This window comes from Physella acuta, unplaced genomic scaffold (genome assembly GCF_028476545.2).
Source record: "Physella acuta isolate Inbredline_101_S28 unplaced genomic scaffold, ASM2847654v3 ptg001711l, whole genome shotgun sequence".
Classification (NCBI taxonomy): Eukaryota; Metazoa; Mollusca; class Gastropoda; family Physidae; genus Physella; species Physella acuta.
The window spans coordinates 92,359-107,074 of NW_026733223.1; the positions used below are offsets into that span (position 1 = coordinate 92,359).

General features: G+C 39.7%; 2 non-coding genes across 2 annotated transcripts; both read left to right on the forward strand.

Moving 5' to 3' along the window:
• The first annotated feature begins 344 nt into the window (after positions 1 to 344).
• Positions 345 to 434, forward strand: Trnam-cau (transfer RNA methionine (anticodon CAU)). Its single transcript is given in 2 exon segments — positions 345 to 381; positions 399 to 434. It is a non-coding gene; the product is annotated as a tRNA-Met (tRNA).
• Positions 435 to 926: 492 nt separating this feature from the next.
• Trnam-cau (transfer RNA methionine (anticodon CAU)) lies at positions 927 to 1,018 on the forward strand. Its single transcript is given in 2 exon segments — positions 927 to 963; positions 983 to 1,018. It is a non-coding gene; the product is annotated as a tRNA-Met (tRNA).
• Positions 1,019 to 14,716: the final 13,698 nt, after the last annotated feature.

The following is a 14,716-nucleotide window of genomic DNA, read 5'->3' on the forward strand; positions in this document are numbered from 1 at the left end:
ACATTCACGGCTGGCCAGCCTGACCTACTTAATTGAGCTTAATGAGCTAATTACTATTTTAGGAACCACTCAAAGTGGGTCAGTGCCGAAGTACCGCTCAGGCTTCTAAATATGAAGCCCTCAGCCTTGTTTGTAGCTGGTATCTATGTGGTCGCTTCAGCTACAACAGAGCTAGATTGAAATAAAAATTACTTTTGTCTACTTTCCCATTGACAATGTCTACACAGTAGACAAGAGAAAAAACTTTAAAACATTTTACATATAACTTATAGTACATATTATTGTCGTTTTCATAAATTCATTTTTTAAAACAATACTAGTATAATCTATACCCTCTTTCAGGCGCCTCGGTAGCGCAGTAGGTAGCGCGTCAGTCTCATAATCACACAGCTAGAGCGATCTGAAGGTCGTGAGTTCGATCCTCACCCGGGGCATTATTTTTTCTTCTTTTTTTTCTTATTTCTTTGGGCTGTTAACTGGGCAATTTTTTCTTCATAGTTTGGGCTATTATATTTACAAGCGTTACGAAATTTTTCAATATATCAATTATAATATGCACGTATTCTTTTACAGATAGAGGATACACAGCAATAAATTTGAAATTGAACACTTTATTTAATTAAGATTTCACGAACAGCTCAAAGTGGGTCACTGCCGAAAAACCGCTCAGGCTTCTAAATATGAACACGATGAAACTCTAAGCCTTATTTATCAAAGCTGTTTTCTATATGGTCGCTTCAGCTACAATACAGTTGGATTTGAATAAAACATTACTTTTGTATAATCTCCCACTGACAATGTCTACACAGTAGATACGAGAAAATCCTTTAAAACAGTTTACACTAACCTAATTGCCCATATTACATTGTCGTTTTAATAATTTCATTTTTAAAAAATACTAGTATAATCTGTGGCGTCTTTCAGGCGCCTCGGTAGCGCAGTAGGTAGCGCGTCAGTCTCATAATCACATATCACTAGAGCGATCTGAAGGTCGTGAGTTCGATCCTCACACGGGGCAATTTTTTTTTCTTTATTTGAGATGTTAACGGGGCAATTTTTTCTTCTTAGTTTGGGCGGTTAACTATGTTTACAAGCGTTACACGATTTTTTCAATATGTCAATTATAATATGCGTGTATCGTTTTACAGATATAAGATACACATAAATAGATTTGAAACTGAAGACTTTAATTAAGATTTCACGAGCAACCCACGCGTGTATTTACAGCAAAAATTAATTGCTAGATTCCAGACAGGAGTCATGTTAAGATGTGTGTGTGTGGGGGTGGGGGGGGGGGGGGGGAGAGGAGTGGGGAGGAGGAGAAAGAAAGAGGGAATAAAACGTATATATTTTATATAAAATACGTCAGTGACCGCACAGTTTGTTGATGTCGGCCATCGTGTATTAAACTCATTCAAAACTAAATTTAAAAAAGAAAAACGCCAATTAAAAATTAATTAAACCGAAATACTAATTAAGCTTTAAAATCTAAATTTGTAGGGTTTCTTTACCCTTCGTTATTTCTTATTTCTTTGCGATCATTAAAAAAAATTAGAATAGGCAATTATTTTTAACAGCACTCAAAAAAAAAAAAAGCTCGTAGATTGAGCGTATAAATCAATGCCGCCGGCAACACTGTACAGTGTTTGCCGTGATAAAGTGCACTGCACTTTCGCTATGTAAAGTAAAGATGTAACGTTTTCTTCTGGAGTTTCGTATCCATTAGTTTCATTGTTCCCCCTACCCCACGGGCGGTAGAGGCAGGCGTATCCACGGGTCTAATTACTCGAGATGGTCTAATTCTGACACCACTTCCGGTTAGGGGGGGGGGGAGGCTGTCACCCGCCCCGTGTGATGGATGAGCGGGTTACCGCTGGTGGTTCAATCGCTGATTAGACGCGGTCAGGGTGGGGTTAATTATTCTAAGTCATGCGTAACGGGGGACGGTTACGGCGACAGATAATGGTGTGGGGGGAGGGGAGGAGAAAGAGAGAGGGAGGCTGAGAGGGTGGGGGAAATGTGAGGGAACACGATAAAATAACGGATTCAGAGACAGGCATTGAAAAGAAGTGTGTGTGTGTGTGTATTTGTGCGAGAGAGATGTGTTTGTCGAGGGCTGAGTGAAAGAATAAGAGGGATGGGGGGAGGAAGGAGGGGAACCTGATGTGAAGCGCTTGCATAAACGAAACTTTCCCCCCTAATTACCAATCAATTAGCGACCCCGCTGACATGAATGAGAGAGCGCATAAAAATGACGGAGTGATTCGCAAATGTGAACGATTTTTAACCCCCCCCCCCCCCCCCCCACAGTATTACATGTCGTTACTACAAATTAACCCTCGTTCTGTTGATATTCTATACACGAGAAACATATATTTTCTAATTAATACACTTTAGACATTCTGCTTGTAAAGTAATGTGCAAAAAAAAAAAAAAAAAATTAAAAAATAAATTTCAAAGTTGTAAAGATTTACATTAAAAAAATGTTTATATGGGATACATCAGCGAGTAAGTAGTCTTCGTTTAATTCCGTCTCTAATGGTTTATGTAAATGATAAACTCACGGAATCAATCGCGTGCTGTCCTAGGCCGAGGATAGGCGAGGAGTTATATAAGCTAAGTGGGTGGATGATAGGAGGGAACGTACGTTGGTGAGAGTGTAGTTTTTGTTTTAAATTACCAGTTCTTAATTACCTTAATTCTCCCCCCCCCCCTGGTCTGCTCTTCTGATTCAATTTGGTGTTTAGCACTATGGGGTGTTGAGGATGAGGTGGGTGATACGAATCCCCCTCCACGTGAAGGAGATTTAACTGTACAACAATCAATGGGACGGCGTGGCCTAAGCGGTAGAGCGCTAGGCTGATAACTCGAGACAATCAAGTTCGAATCCGGGCCCAAGTCAGTAGAACGTCCCTGAGTCCATCCAGCTCTGATGGGTAACTGTTAGGGAAAGTAAAGGCGGCTGGACAACCACACCTACACTTCATATGCCCGGGTCTGAAACGTATGAACTCTGCTTCATCTGCCCAATGGATCGCTAGGTCTAAACTAAAGAAGACTCGTTACTTTATCAATGTGTTTGATGTTTCATAATTATTATATTTTGGTGTTTAACATTAAATGCCGAGGCGACAGACTTGATGCTGTTGCATCACTCATACCAACACGCTGAACTCATTTTAAATTTATTTTATCACTCGCCCTGATTGGGATTCGAACCGCGAACGTTCACGAACATCGTTTAACCAGACTAGTGATACCCAAACAAGCTGCTAGTTATAAGAAAGCCGATTAAATATGTGCATACAAATAAGCGCTACATTGTCAAGCGGGAGTCCCAAAAATATTTTTAGAGTGCTTTCCCCTTTTTGCTATTTCCGGATTCATCATCGCCGGTAGTGGATTAAATATTTACTTCGCCAAGATAAACTTGAAAAAATTTAGTTTTGGGGGTTTTTAAAATAAAATTTTTATGTTCTTGGAAGTTGCTGAACTTTGTAATCATTCCGGAAATTTTTTTAGGGTGTCGGAAAAAAGGGCGGTACACAGGGGTGAAGACGGAAATGGGGGACAAAATTTACATCGGGTGACTGAGTATAAGGATTTAGAGTTAGTGGACGAAATAAATAAGAAGAAAGAGACGTGTATGTAACCAGTTTTTAGAACATGTCACCAACGCGTACAACATGTTGCGGAACTTGTGGAACCTGTCGATTAAACACTTGCAAATTGTTGCGGAACATGTCACAAAATGTATTCAATTTGATCGAATTTATTCAATTAGTTGCGAAAACTCGTGGAACATGTCGCAAAACACTTGCAACTTGTAGCGGAACTTGTCGCAGTAAAGAAATACAACTTGTTGGGAAACTTTTGGAACATTTTATAGAACACAGCAACAATACGCGGGACACTAGCTAAACGGGCTTTTTTTTTTTTTTTTACAGTTCACAGTACTGAAAATAGCGGGTCTCAAATTAATTAACCACATTCAAATTAGTACTTAACACCCCACCTCGTGAGTCATCCGCCACTGCTTCATCAAACAGGGAAATCACAGCTTCATAAAGCAACCCCCTGCCGACGGGGTTGGCCGGGTTGTTTATGGTTGGCCTGTGTGGGGTGTCGGGGAGCCATTTCCTGCTGGATGTTGTCCTCTCGGGAAATCGCGGGACGTCAGCGTCAGATCATTTACCGAGCCGTGCATTGATAGCTTCATGGGAGACGTGTGATGGCACCGCGCATAAAACCATCTGTGACATGGGGCATGCATGCATATGTATGTGTGTATGTATGTATGTATGTATGTATGTATGTATGTATGTATGTATGTATGTATGTATGTATGTATGTATGTATGTATGTATGCATGCATGCATGCATGCATGCATGTATGTATGTATGTATGTATGTATGTATGTATGTATGTATGTATGTATGTATGTATGTATGTATGTATGTATGTATGTGTGTATGTGTGTGTGTATGTGTGTGTGTATGTATGTGTGTATGTATGTATGTATGTATGTATGTATGTATGTATGTATGTGTGTATGTATGTATGTATGTATGTATGTATGTATGTATGTATGTATGCATGTATGTATGTATGTATGTATGTATGTATGTATGTATGTATGTATGTATGTATGTATGTATGTATGTATGTATGTATGTATGTATGTATGTATGTATGTATGTATGTATGTATGTTTGTATGTATGTATGTGTATGTAGGTATATGTATGTATGTATGTATGTATGTATGTATGTATGTATGTATGTATGTATGTATGTATGTATGTATGTATGTATGTATGTATGTATGTATGTATGTATGCATGTGTGTATGTATGTATGTGAGTGTATATGTAGATGTAAGCATTGGGGGATGAATGTGAGTGTGGGTGTATGCGTGTATGTCTATAAATCAATCAATCTAAAGATCTGCAAATTTAAGTAAGGATAATTTGTAACAGTTTAATATCTGACGGTGCCATATTTTCATTACACGTATATTCGTAAAAAAAGAAAGATTATGACTGCACGTACATTATATCCATCGATTCTAAATACCGGACAATCTCCTAAATTACAAACAGCCATTAGGATAAAAACATGTTCTTCGTATCCCAAAATGGAAAATGATTTAGCTTATTCGTTGCTCAATTTCGCCTCTCCTATTTTATTTTCTTTTAAATTTTTTAAAACAGGAGTTCAACCCTTTTCTTCTACAACTATTGGCCATTTTCTAAAGTGAGATTTCACTTAATCCATCCAACACATCATTAAACTTGGCAACGTAAGGCAGGCTTTTTAAGCTGTGAGGGGGAAGACGGTAGTCGGAAAGGGGGAGGTATACAAGTGGTAGTGGGGAAAAAATAACAACTCAACTCTGCATTTACAAGTAGATTATACTAACGACGCGGATCTAGTAAATAGCTGATCCTTAATAAAAAAAAAAAAAAAAACAAACATTCTCGCAACACGAAGTTGATAACTCTCGCCACATACCTCGGTAGAAGACGAGCCATGTCTTTAGGTCTCCACAGCATCTATCTCTCCCTCCCTCCCTTGTGTCTCATCTCACACGGGCGCTCGGCCTAATGCCCCCCCCCCCCCCCGCCCACTCCCCACTCGGTTCCTCGTCATGCAGTCATTACTATTTCATCACCATTAACATTACACGAGTTCCAGCGAGGATGGCAACTTAGCAACAAGACTCTGTTCCGATCATCAATTCTCGAGACATAGGTATCGAGGGTAGGGGGTCGGGGATGGGAGGGGGGTCGCATTAAGGCTCGACCAGGACAAATAATTTGTAGATTTTCATCTTGAATAATACAGATGTTCTCTCGTTAAGATACAGAGAGCTGAGTTGGATTTGGATAGCTGCAACAGATATGGGGGGGGGGGGGGTGAGTTAAAAGAGGAGAGGGGTTGACGGAAATGGTAGTTGCATTTTAAATGATGGGTTGCGTACACCGTGTGTGTGTGTGTGTGTGTTTGGTTGCAGTGGTAATCATGCAGTGCGAAAGTACTTTGGGGAGCAGTAGGGGAGGAGGAGAAATGAGGGCAGAAAAATAATAAATTATGGGGAGAAAGAGGAAAAGATAAATGTAGAGGGAGAGCATGGCAGATAGTGAGAGGGGAGAGAATGAGGGGGGGGGGTGAGAGGCAAGTATATCAAAGTGTCTTCTGGGTAAGGTACAGTAGAGTGACTCTGTACCAACAAGGTGATAAATGGATCCACTCTTGGACTGCTGCTCTCTATGGGAAATGGGTTCACTTACTCCTACAATAAGAGATTATGGTATCCTCTCCCGGGTTCGAACCACCGGGGAGATGAGCCTCAATAGCTGGGGACAGCAACCCATCTAGGAAAAACAGCTCCTAAGTCAAATAACTACTGTCTTGTAGTTTTTCCTTGGTTGGGCAAAGGCTATGGAAGCAAATCCATTTAGAAATCGGCGTCAAAGGTTTATTTGGCGCATACCTGGTTAACAAGTAACACTTAATTGGGTTGGAGGAAATAGCTTCCAACATTACAACTAAGAATGAAGAAGAAAAATGTGATTGAACGAGTACCCCTCTATATCTCTGTGGACATGTGTTTCGAGGCTTCAACCTTACATTTTTCTGACCAGTTATTTCTAGCAAATGGTCTGTTATAAAGTATCATCAACGTAATAAATAAACAACATCGACATGAGTTGCACTGTTTTTAATCAAAACAGCAGGCGTTCTAAACAACATCACAGCTGTGAATATCATATGTATGGCATGTGATACTTTATTAAAAAAAAAATTAAATTCTCTTCAGGTAATATGTGGCCTGTTTTTTTTATCGAGTTGTGTTTTGAAATACTGTGTTATTAATATTTGATTTAATGTATTTCCACTTCCTGTTATTTTCTCCGCAGGCTTTCGTTTTACAAAACACGAAGTCGGAGTTGAAGAATTATTATTGATAGATATCAAAACATTAGGATCAAATCTAAAAAAAAAGTCATGATATGGAGGGGTTGGGGGAGAGGCGGAGAGTAAAGAAGAAGAATCGGGTGGAAAAAAAGACGGAAAGAAAAGCAAAGAGCGGGGAGGGGTGAGAAATGGAGGTATCGAGAGAGAAAGGACAGAAAGATAAAAAGAAGAGAAAATGAAAGAATGTTCGAATTGCCACATAATGTGTAGAAGTTTAAGCCAGTAAACTACACATTTGTTCAGGGATTCTCAAAATATTGATCCGTAGACAGATGTCACCTGTCTTAGGTCCACATGCCGGTACCGAACCTAAGCACCACTGACCATAATACTAGATTTCTGACCAGTCTACTTTTTCATTGTAAACTACACATCTTTAAAACACGTGTGTTGGGTACTGTGTGTTTATGACGTTAATTTCTGTCGAAGAAATCGATAGCTATTTAAAAAGAACATCCGTATGGGGTTTTTTCTGTAACAATATACACTAAACCTGATTTCTTCCCCCCCCCCCCCACCCACAATCTCCCACTCACCAACGACAAAGACTTAGACATACCAGATAACAAAAACACCGGCATTAATAGCCAATAAACCGTCACTAGACCAGTAATGCTATTAACCGTACCGCTCAAATAGTCTCCCTAAATATGGTCTAGACGCCAGGGGGGAGGGGGGGGGGGGGGGGAGGGTGAGAGAGAAGAAAACTAAATTACGATGGGGGGGGGGTGTGTGGTTTGAGAAGTTTGAGTTAATGTAACCTAGGATTTCTTTTTCACATGATTTCACCCCAACATATAACTATGAGTGTGCTTACAAATAGATCAGGATTTTATTTCTGGGAAAATTTGACAGTTTTAAATAAAAAAAAGATCTATATACATACATATTCAAACCTGACACTATCGACCCCGTCTAACTTGACACCCACGACCCCCCCCCCCCAATCCTAACACTAAAGACCTCCAAGTCCTACTAACCTTACACTAAGGGACACTATTAACCCCTAAAGACCCACTAACCTTACACTAACAACCCCTAAAGATCTACTAACCTGGCACTATTGACCCCTAAAGACCCACTAACCTTACACTAGCGACCCCTAAAGACCCACTAACCTTACACTAGCGACCCCCACTAACCTGGCACTAACGACCCCTAAAGACCCACTAACCTTACACTAGCGACCCCTACTAACCTGACACTATTGACCCCTAAAGACCCACTAACCTTAAACTAGCGACCCCCACTAACCTGGCACTAACGACCCCTAAAGACCCACTAACCTGACACTAACGACCCCTACTAACCTGACACTATTGACCCCAAAGACCCACTAACCTGACACTAACGACCCCTAAAGACCCACTAACCTTACACTAACAACCCCTAAAGATCTACTAACCTGGCACTAACGACCCCTAAAGACCCACTAACCTGACACTATTGACCCCTAAAGACCCACTAACCTTACACTAGCGACCCCTAAAGACCCACTAACCTTACACTAGCGACCCCTACTAACCTGACACTATTGACCCCTAAAGACCCACTAACCTGACACTAACGACCCCTACTAACCTGACACTATTGACCCCAAAGACCCACTAAGCTGACACTAACGACCCCTAAAGACCCACTAACCTGACACTAGCGACCCCTACTAACCTGACACTATTGACCCCTAAAGACCCACTAACCTTACACTAGCGACCCCCACTAACCTGGCACTAACGACCCTTAAAGACCCACTAACCTGACACTAACGACCCCTACTAACCTGACACTATTGACCCCAAAGACCCACTAAGCTGACACTAACGACCCCTAAAGACCCACTAACCTGACACTAGCGACCCCTACTAACCTGACACTAAAGACCCCCAAAGACCCACTAACCTGACACTAACGACCCCTACTAACCTGACACTATTGACCCCAAAGACCCACTAAGCTGACACTAACGACCCCTAAAGACCCACTAACCTGACACTAACGACCCCCTATATCCCACCAAATACAACCATAACCCACCGGAACCCACGTCAAGAAATATTCCTGACCCTTTGTCTGATAGACAAACACGATAGTGCGTTGGGCTTCTATCCGGTAAACAAAAGGCACGGGTGTCGAGGGCTTCTGAAGCCAAGAGAATCAGACTTGTAGACGGGCGGGTGTAGAGCAGTGGGTCATGTCGGCTGATAGGTAAATATTCAGTCAAAATAACTAAGGTGAAGTCACGGAAGTGGTTGGTTAATTAGGGTATTCGAAACAATTAAAAAAAATAATGAAAAATTAGAATAAATTGTGATATGGTAAATATAAATGTTTTAGGAAAAAGATTGTAATTATTTTATATAGACCTATAATCTTTTTAATAATATTTTTTTAATAATATTTTTTTCTAGACCAATCTTTTCTAGTGATTCTATTGACAAAGGCTTGATTTAGTGACGTCTTCAGGTGACAAGCAGTAAATCCCCCCCCCCCCCCCACCTCCGTTACGATACTAAAGGTAGAGACTAACTGCGTTAATTCTTCGATATCAATTTTTAAAAATCCACATTTTTTCACCTCTACCAATCATTCCAATTAAACTACATGGTAACCTGGGTGAAGAATATACCCCTCCCCAATCCAATCCAAAAAATAAAATAAAAATACTACAACCGATTCAGTTGCCAATTTAATTAAAAACAACAACAACACGACGTGCTAATAAGTAGCAAGAGAAGTCCACGGGAATCCCCTTATCAGCAGCAGACATCTAGCGAGTCTCCCTCCATTACCTACAACACGAGTCTGAGACTCCGGAGGTCGAGACTGCAGGCGAGTGCTGGTACTACGGCGCACTCGGGATTTCTTCCGGCGGCTGAAGTACCGCTAGCTAATAGTTAGCCGAAAGCCGGATTAGGGTGAAGAGTTTTTAGATTAACCTAGTTCTTATTCTATCTTGCTGATGCACTGTACACTAGATACGGTCCAATATGAGAATCTATCTATCTATCTATCTATCTATCTATCTATCTATCTATCTATCTATCTATCTATCTATCTATCTATCTATCTATCTATCTATCTATCTATCTATCTATCTATCTATCTATCTATCTATCTATCTATCTATCTATCTATCTATCTATCTATCTATCTATCTATCTATCTATCTATCTATCTATCTATCTATCTATCTATCTATCTATCTATCTATCTATCTATCTATCTATCTATGTCTATATATATATGTCTGTCCAAACATACATACATACAAACATACATACATACAGATACTGATTTTTTTGGCCGTACCTATTTATAGCGTCTTTTACATTGCGGTAGCAGTTTCGACACCAACAATGCTATTACAATGTACAGGCTAACAGAAAAAAAAGTAGTCTTCCAAAAAATAAATATTTTAAAATAAGGACAACGGCTGGATTTGACAAGGCTGATGTGTGCCACACGCCTCTTTGTGAATTAACACCCCCCCCCCCAACACAATGTACTTTGAAATTATCTTGCTATAATAATACCCCCCCCCCCTCCACTGCGAGGGGGTCCCGGTACGACCCGCCACCATGACTAACCGCCGTTACCGCTAATGACACTACCCCCCATGACAGTAGTTCCGCGGAGTGACCAAACAACACCGTGGCGTGCGAGATGACATATTCATACGCGCAGGGTCCCGTAACTCTCCGGGCTAAACGTGACCGGGAGGGGAGTAAACTAACGGCCCGTCATTTCCGGTTCCGTTCAATGGTTTCCAAAGGGAGCTAAACCAGGGGAGGGTGGATGAAGCGTATCGTTGTTGACAGGGACGTATCATTAGGCTTGGGTCTACGTGTGAGGGGGAGGGGGGGGGGTCCGACAAATTGAGTGGGGGGGGGGGGGGGTCGGACAAATGGAGTGTTGCAAATAAGATACTCGAATAATCACTTGAGGTATTCTGACAAACTTGAAGAGTTTGAAATAACATAGAAATGGGTGAGTAAAAAACTAGACAGATAGAGCAAACGCTTTGTACTTCCAGAACTTTCGCTCTGGTAGAACATTGGTCTGCAGCATGGAGTATTGATATAAATAGACACATGCAACTCTTATCACTATGTATCGCGAGTTGTTTTGAGAATATTAGAGCTGAAAATTATAATATCACATTTAATAACGATACTTTCTGCTGTCTGATAAATCAACAATATATAATCCTCAAATGTTTTTTGATGAAATCGTGTAAAAATGACCCGTTTGTAAAAAAAAAATATAAAAAAAAGATTGCCTGCACCAAACATTGAGTACAATGAGGAAATCGCAGTTTTCAAATCGAAGTCCATTAAAATAGACTTGGCTTATTATAGAATATAGGTATCATTAAACCGTCTAAAACAGAAATATGATAAGCCAATAGCATACACAGTCAATGACCAATGGAAAATGTATAAATGTGGGATGCATCTTTTCTAAAGGCGCAAATTATTGCTAATTTGAGCACTTGTGTATGCAAACTTCCGTGATCCGGAAAACTCTTCCGTAATCCGGAAAACTCTTCCTTAATCCCAAACATCTCTTTCTTTACCCCGCAAACTGTTGCCAAAAAAAAAAAAAAAAAAAAAAAAAAAACAGCAACAAGACTCAGATGGTCATCAGACATTTGGAGGTCACCAAGATGGCCGACAATATTGGCACGCAAATTTTGCAGCATTTTTTTTTTTGTAAAACACGATACTGGGGGTTAACTAGCTTTTTGATTGGCAGGGGCGTGTCCGAGTGGGGGAGACGTTAATAGGAAATGATGGCGCTAGATAGAGGCTTTCACGAGAACATCGGGGGATTAAATAGGTTGATACAGCGTTTATGGAACCTTTTTTTTTCGTCTTCTTACAAATAGGGAAGATAGTGGTGTCTTGATAGGGCGTTTATGGAACCTAGTTTTTTTTCTTCTTATATAATGGGGTAAATAGTGGTGTTTATTTGTAGTGTTTGTGGAACAAAGTTTTTTAACTTACAAATATGTAATATTGTTTTTTTTTATATTTTTTTTTTTTTTTTTTTTTTTTTTTTTTTTTTTTTTTTTTTTTTTTTTGGAAAAATATTGAATCAAGTTATTGTTATTTTCTTTTAACAATATTGAAAAAGTTAATGTAAAGATGGATTTGTTTGAAATATTTCGAAGACGTGTATCTTGAAATAAAATGTGTAGATAATATTCTTAACGATTATGTAATAGTCTGCGTAATTTACAAGGTGTAATACTAGGGATGGGGGACGGAGTGGTCTAGCTGGACTGCTAACCCGTAAGTCTCGAGTTCTAATCCACCCAACTTTGATGGGTACCTAACTCACGTTAGGGAAATTACAGGCGGCTGGGCATAGTGCTGACCACACTACCTCTTCATATGCCGAGGCCACAGAAACAAGTGAACTCTACTTCACTTGCCCCATAGACCGTCAGGTTTGAAAGGGAACTTTATTTAATTCTTAATACTAGGGATGAGAAGCCCGACGACAGCATGCTAGAGATAGGTGCTTCGCGGACGGCGCAGTAGATGTGCAAAAAAAGGGCGAGACCAACGCGAGGGATTAATATAGTTTGATGTGTTTATTACAAAGTTAAAAGCATAATGTGAGGAAAATGATTTTCTTGAGTTTTAAAAGTTAAATATTACAACAATTTAGATCTACAAGACAGACATTTTTTATTTTTATTTATGATTTTCATATTTAGTTTTGAAAAAAAAGAACAACCAGTTATCGATAAGTAATCAGCAGGCGAAGTAAAATAGAAAAAGACTTAAATTGGAAAAACTCAACAGTATACACTTTGTTAAAATTAGTTTTATTATATGAGTTTATAAAGGACAACAGTACGTATATTATTGTATAACAAATCAGAGAACAAAAGAACTTTAAAATAAGAGTTCGTTGAAAAAAAATTCATACTTTAATGGTAGGTGATTATGAACGATGAGTTAACACGTCGGGTTAGATGTGTTGGGTTGTTTGTTGACGAGACCGGAAGTAATGAACATCCGGGCTCTTGGGGGACAGCTTCAGGTCATCCCATACTGACCCACCGTGACGTCCACGTTTAAATTGTCGCGGACGATCAAAGTACCCGTGGCGTAAACAACCGGTCATCGCGCGCATCAACCAAATGACGCGGGGTAATTAATGACGCGGAATAATTAATGACGTAGATAATTGCACTTAAAAAAAAACTTGATACGTTTTTAATTGGGCAATTTATGTCAAAACGAGGCAGATTCCCCGAGGTCGATCGGGCAAGGGACTGAATACTTTTTTCCCCCGGTGACCACATACTCCCCCTAAACCGGACAACATGCCGGCTGACAGGTGGGGGAGCTATCAGGATCTAGCGCTTATTAGCGAACGCTGAGAGAACTCGACAGGTCTCGTGTCTTGTCGGCTGCTCCGATCGCCTCGGCACGCGGGGAAAGTCGTCTTCGGGAATAAGCCTCGGTCCACGGTGACTGGATGGATCTCGTTTACACAATCAGACGAGATCTCGACCCGCGCGGTTTTCAACAGCTGACTCGAGTATCTTCGGGTTTACCCCGTGCTATTGTTGGAAACTGGTTTTTAAATTAGCCGTGTTTCTGTTCGAGAAATGCGCCACGCGAATGTAGTTTGATAGCAAGGGGCGCAATCCAGTGATCTAACACTGTAGCCCTCCAGTTTTTTTTTTTTACTTTCTCGTATATACGAAGTATAGAGAAAGTATTGTAATCGTGCAAAAAAAAAATCGAGATTTTTACAAATCTCGACGTTTTACACCTCACTGATACGGAAAAACATAATTTTGCAATCTTGTCCGTATGTCTGTCTGTCTGTCCGTGTGTAAACACGATTACTTGAGAACCGTTACAGCTAGGTTGATGAAATTTCATATATAAGTATTTTATCAAAATCGTAGATCCGTATCAACTTTTGAGCGATTTCCGATAACCGGAAGTGGTACTTTTCCAACTTTGAATTTTTCAAAAGCCTATATAACTTGAGTACTATTTCAGATAGAGGAATGAAATTTCACCTGTAAGTAAAAGATCTAATTCTCTACCTTCTGTTAAATTTTGAGTAATTTCCGTTGACCGGAAGTAGTAATTTACGCTACTTCCGATTTCTCAAAAAACTAATGTAAATTTTTAAAGTTACTAATAATATTGCGCAACTTATGCGCCTTTTTATTTGGCGTTCACTTGGTGTGCAATTAATTTGTCTACGAGATTTTATTCTATTTTTAAAACTTTAAGAATTTAAAATGGATTAAAAATCATGTCTATAGCCCGAGTTCCCATCCCCTGTTATTTTATATAAGAATATCGAGAAAGTTTAGGGGAGATCACTCCCGGTTTATTTTTAAATTGCATACTGTGGAAACAAGGAATGGCGATTTTTCCCTCATCCTTACCTTTGCTATATGCTTTATTTATATAAAAACGAAACATGTTTATGCTATTAAACAATGTGTGTAATATGCTATAGATATTAAAGTGGAAATGATTAAATCAAACGTCATTAAGTAAATTAGGTTGAACTACTTTAATACCGGAAATGACCGAATTTGCATGCCATATTTCCGTTTCGAGGCGCCACTAGCTCAAGTACCTGGCGCCAAATATCATTACAGAACAACTAGATTTATCTTGCATTAGCAAAAACAGCTGAAGTTCAACATTTCCTGGTCAATACCTAAGTTTCAAACAAAATGACCGCG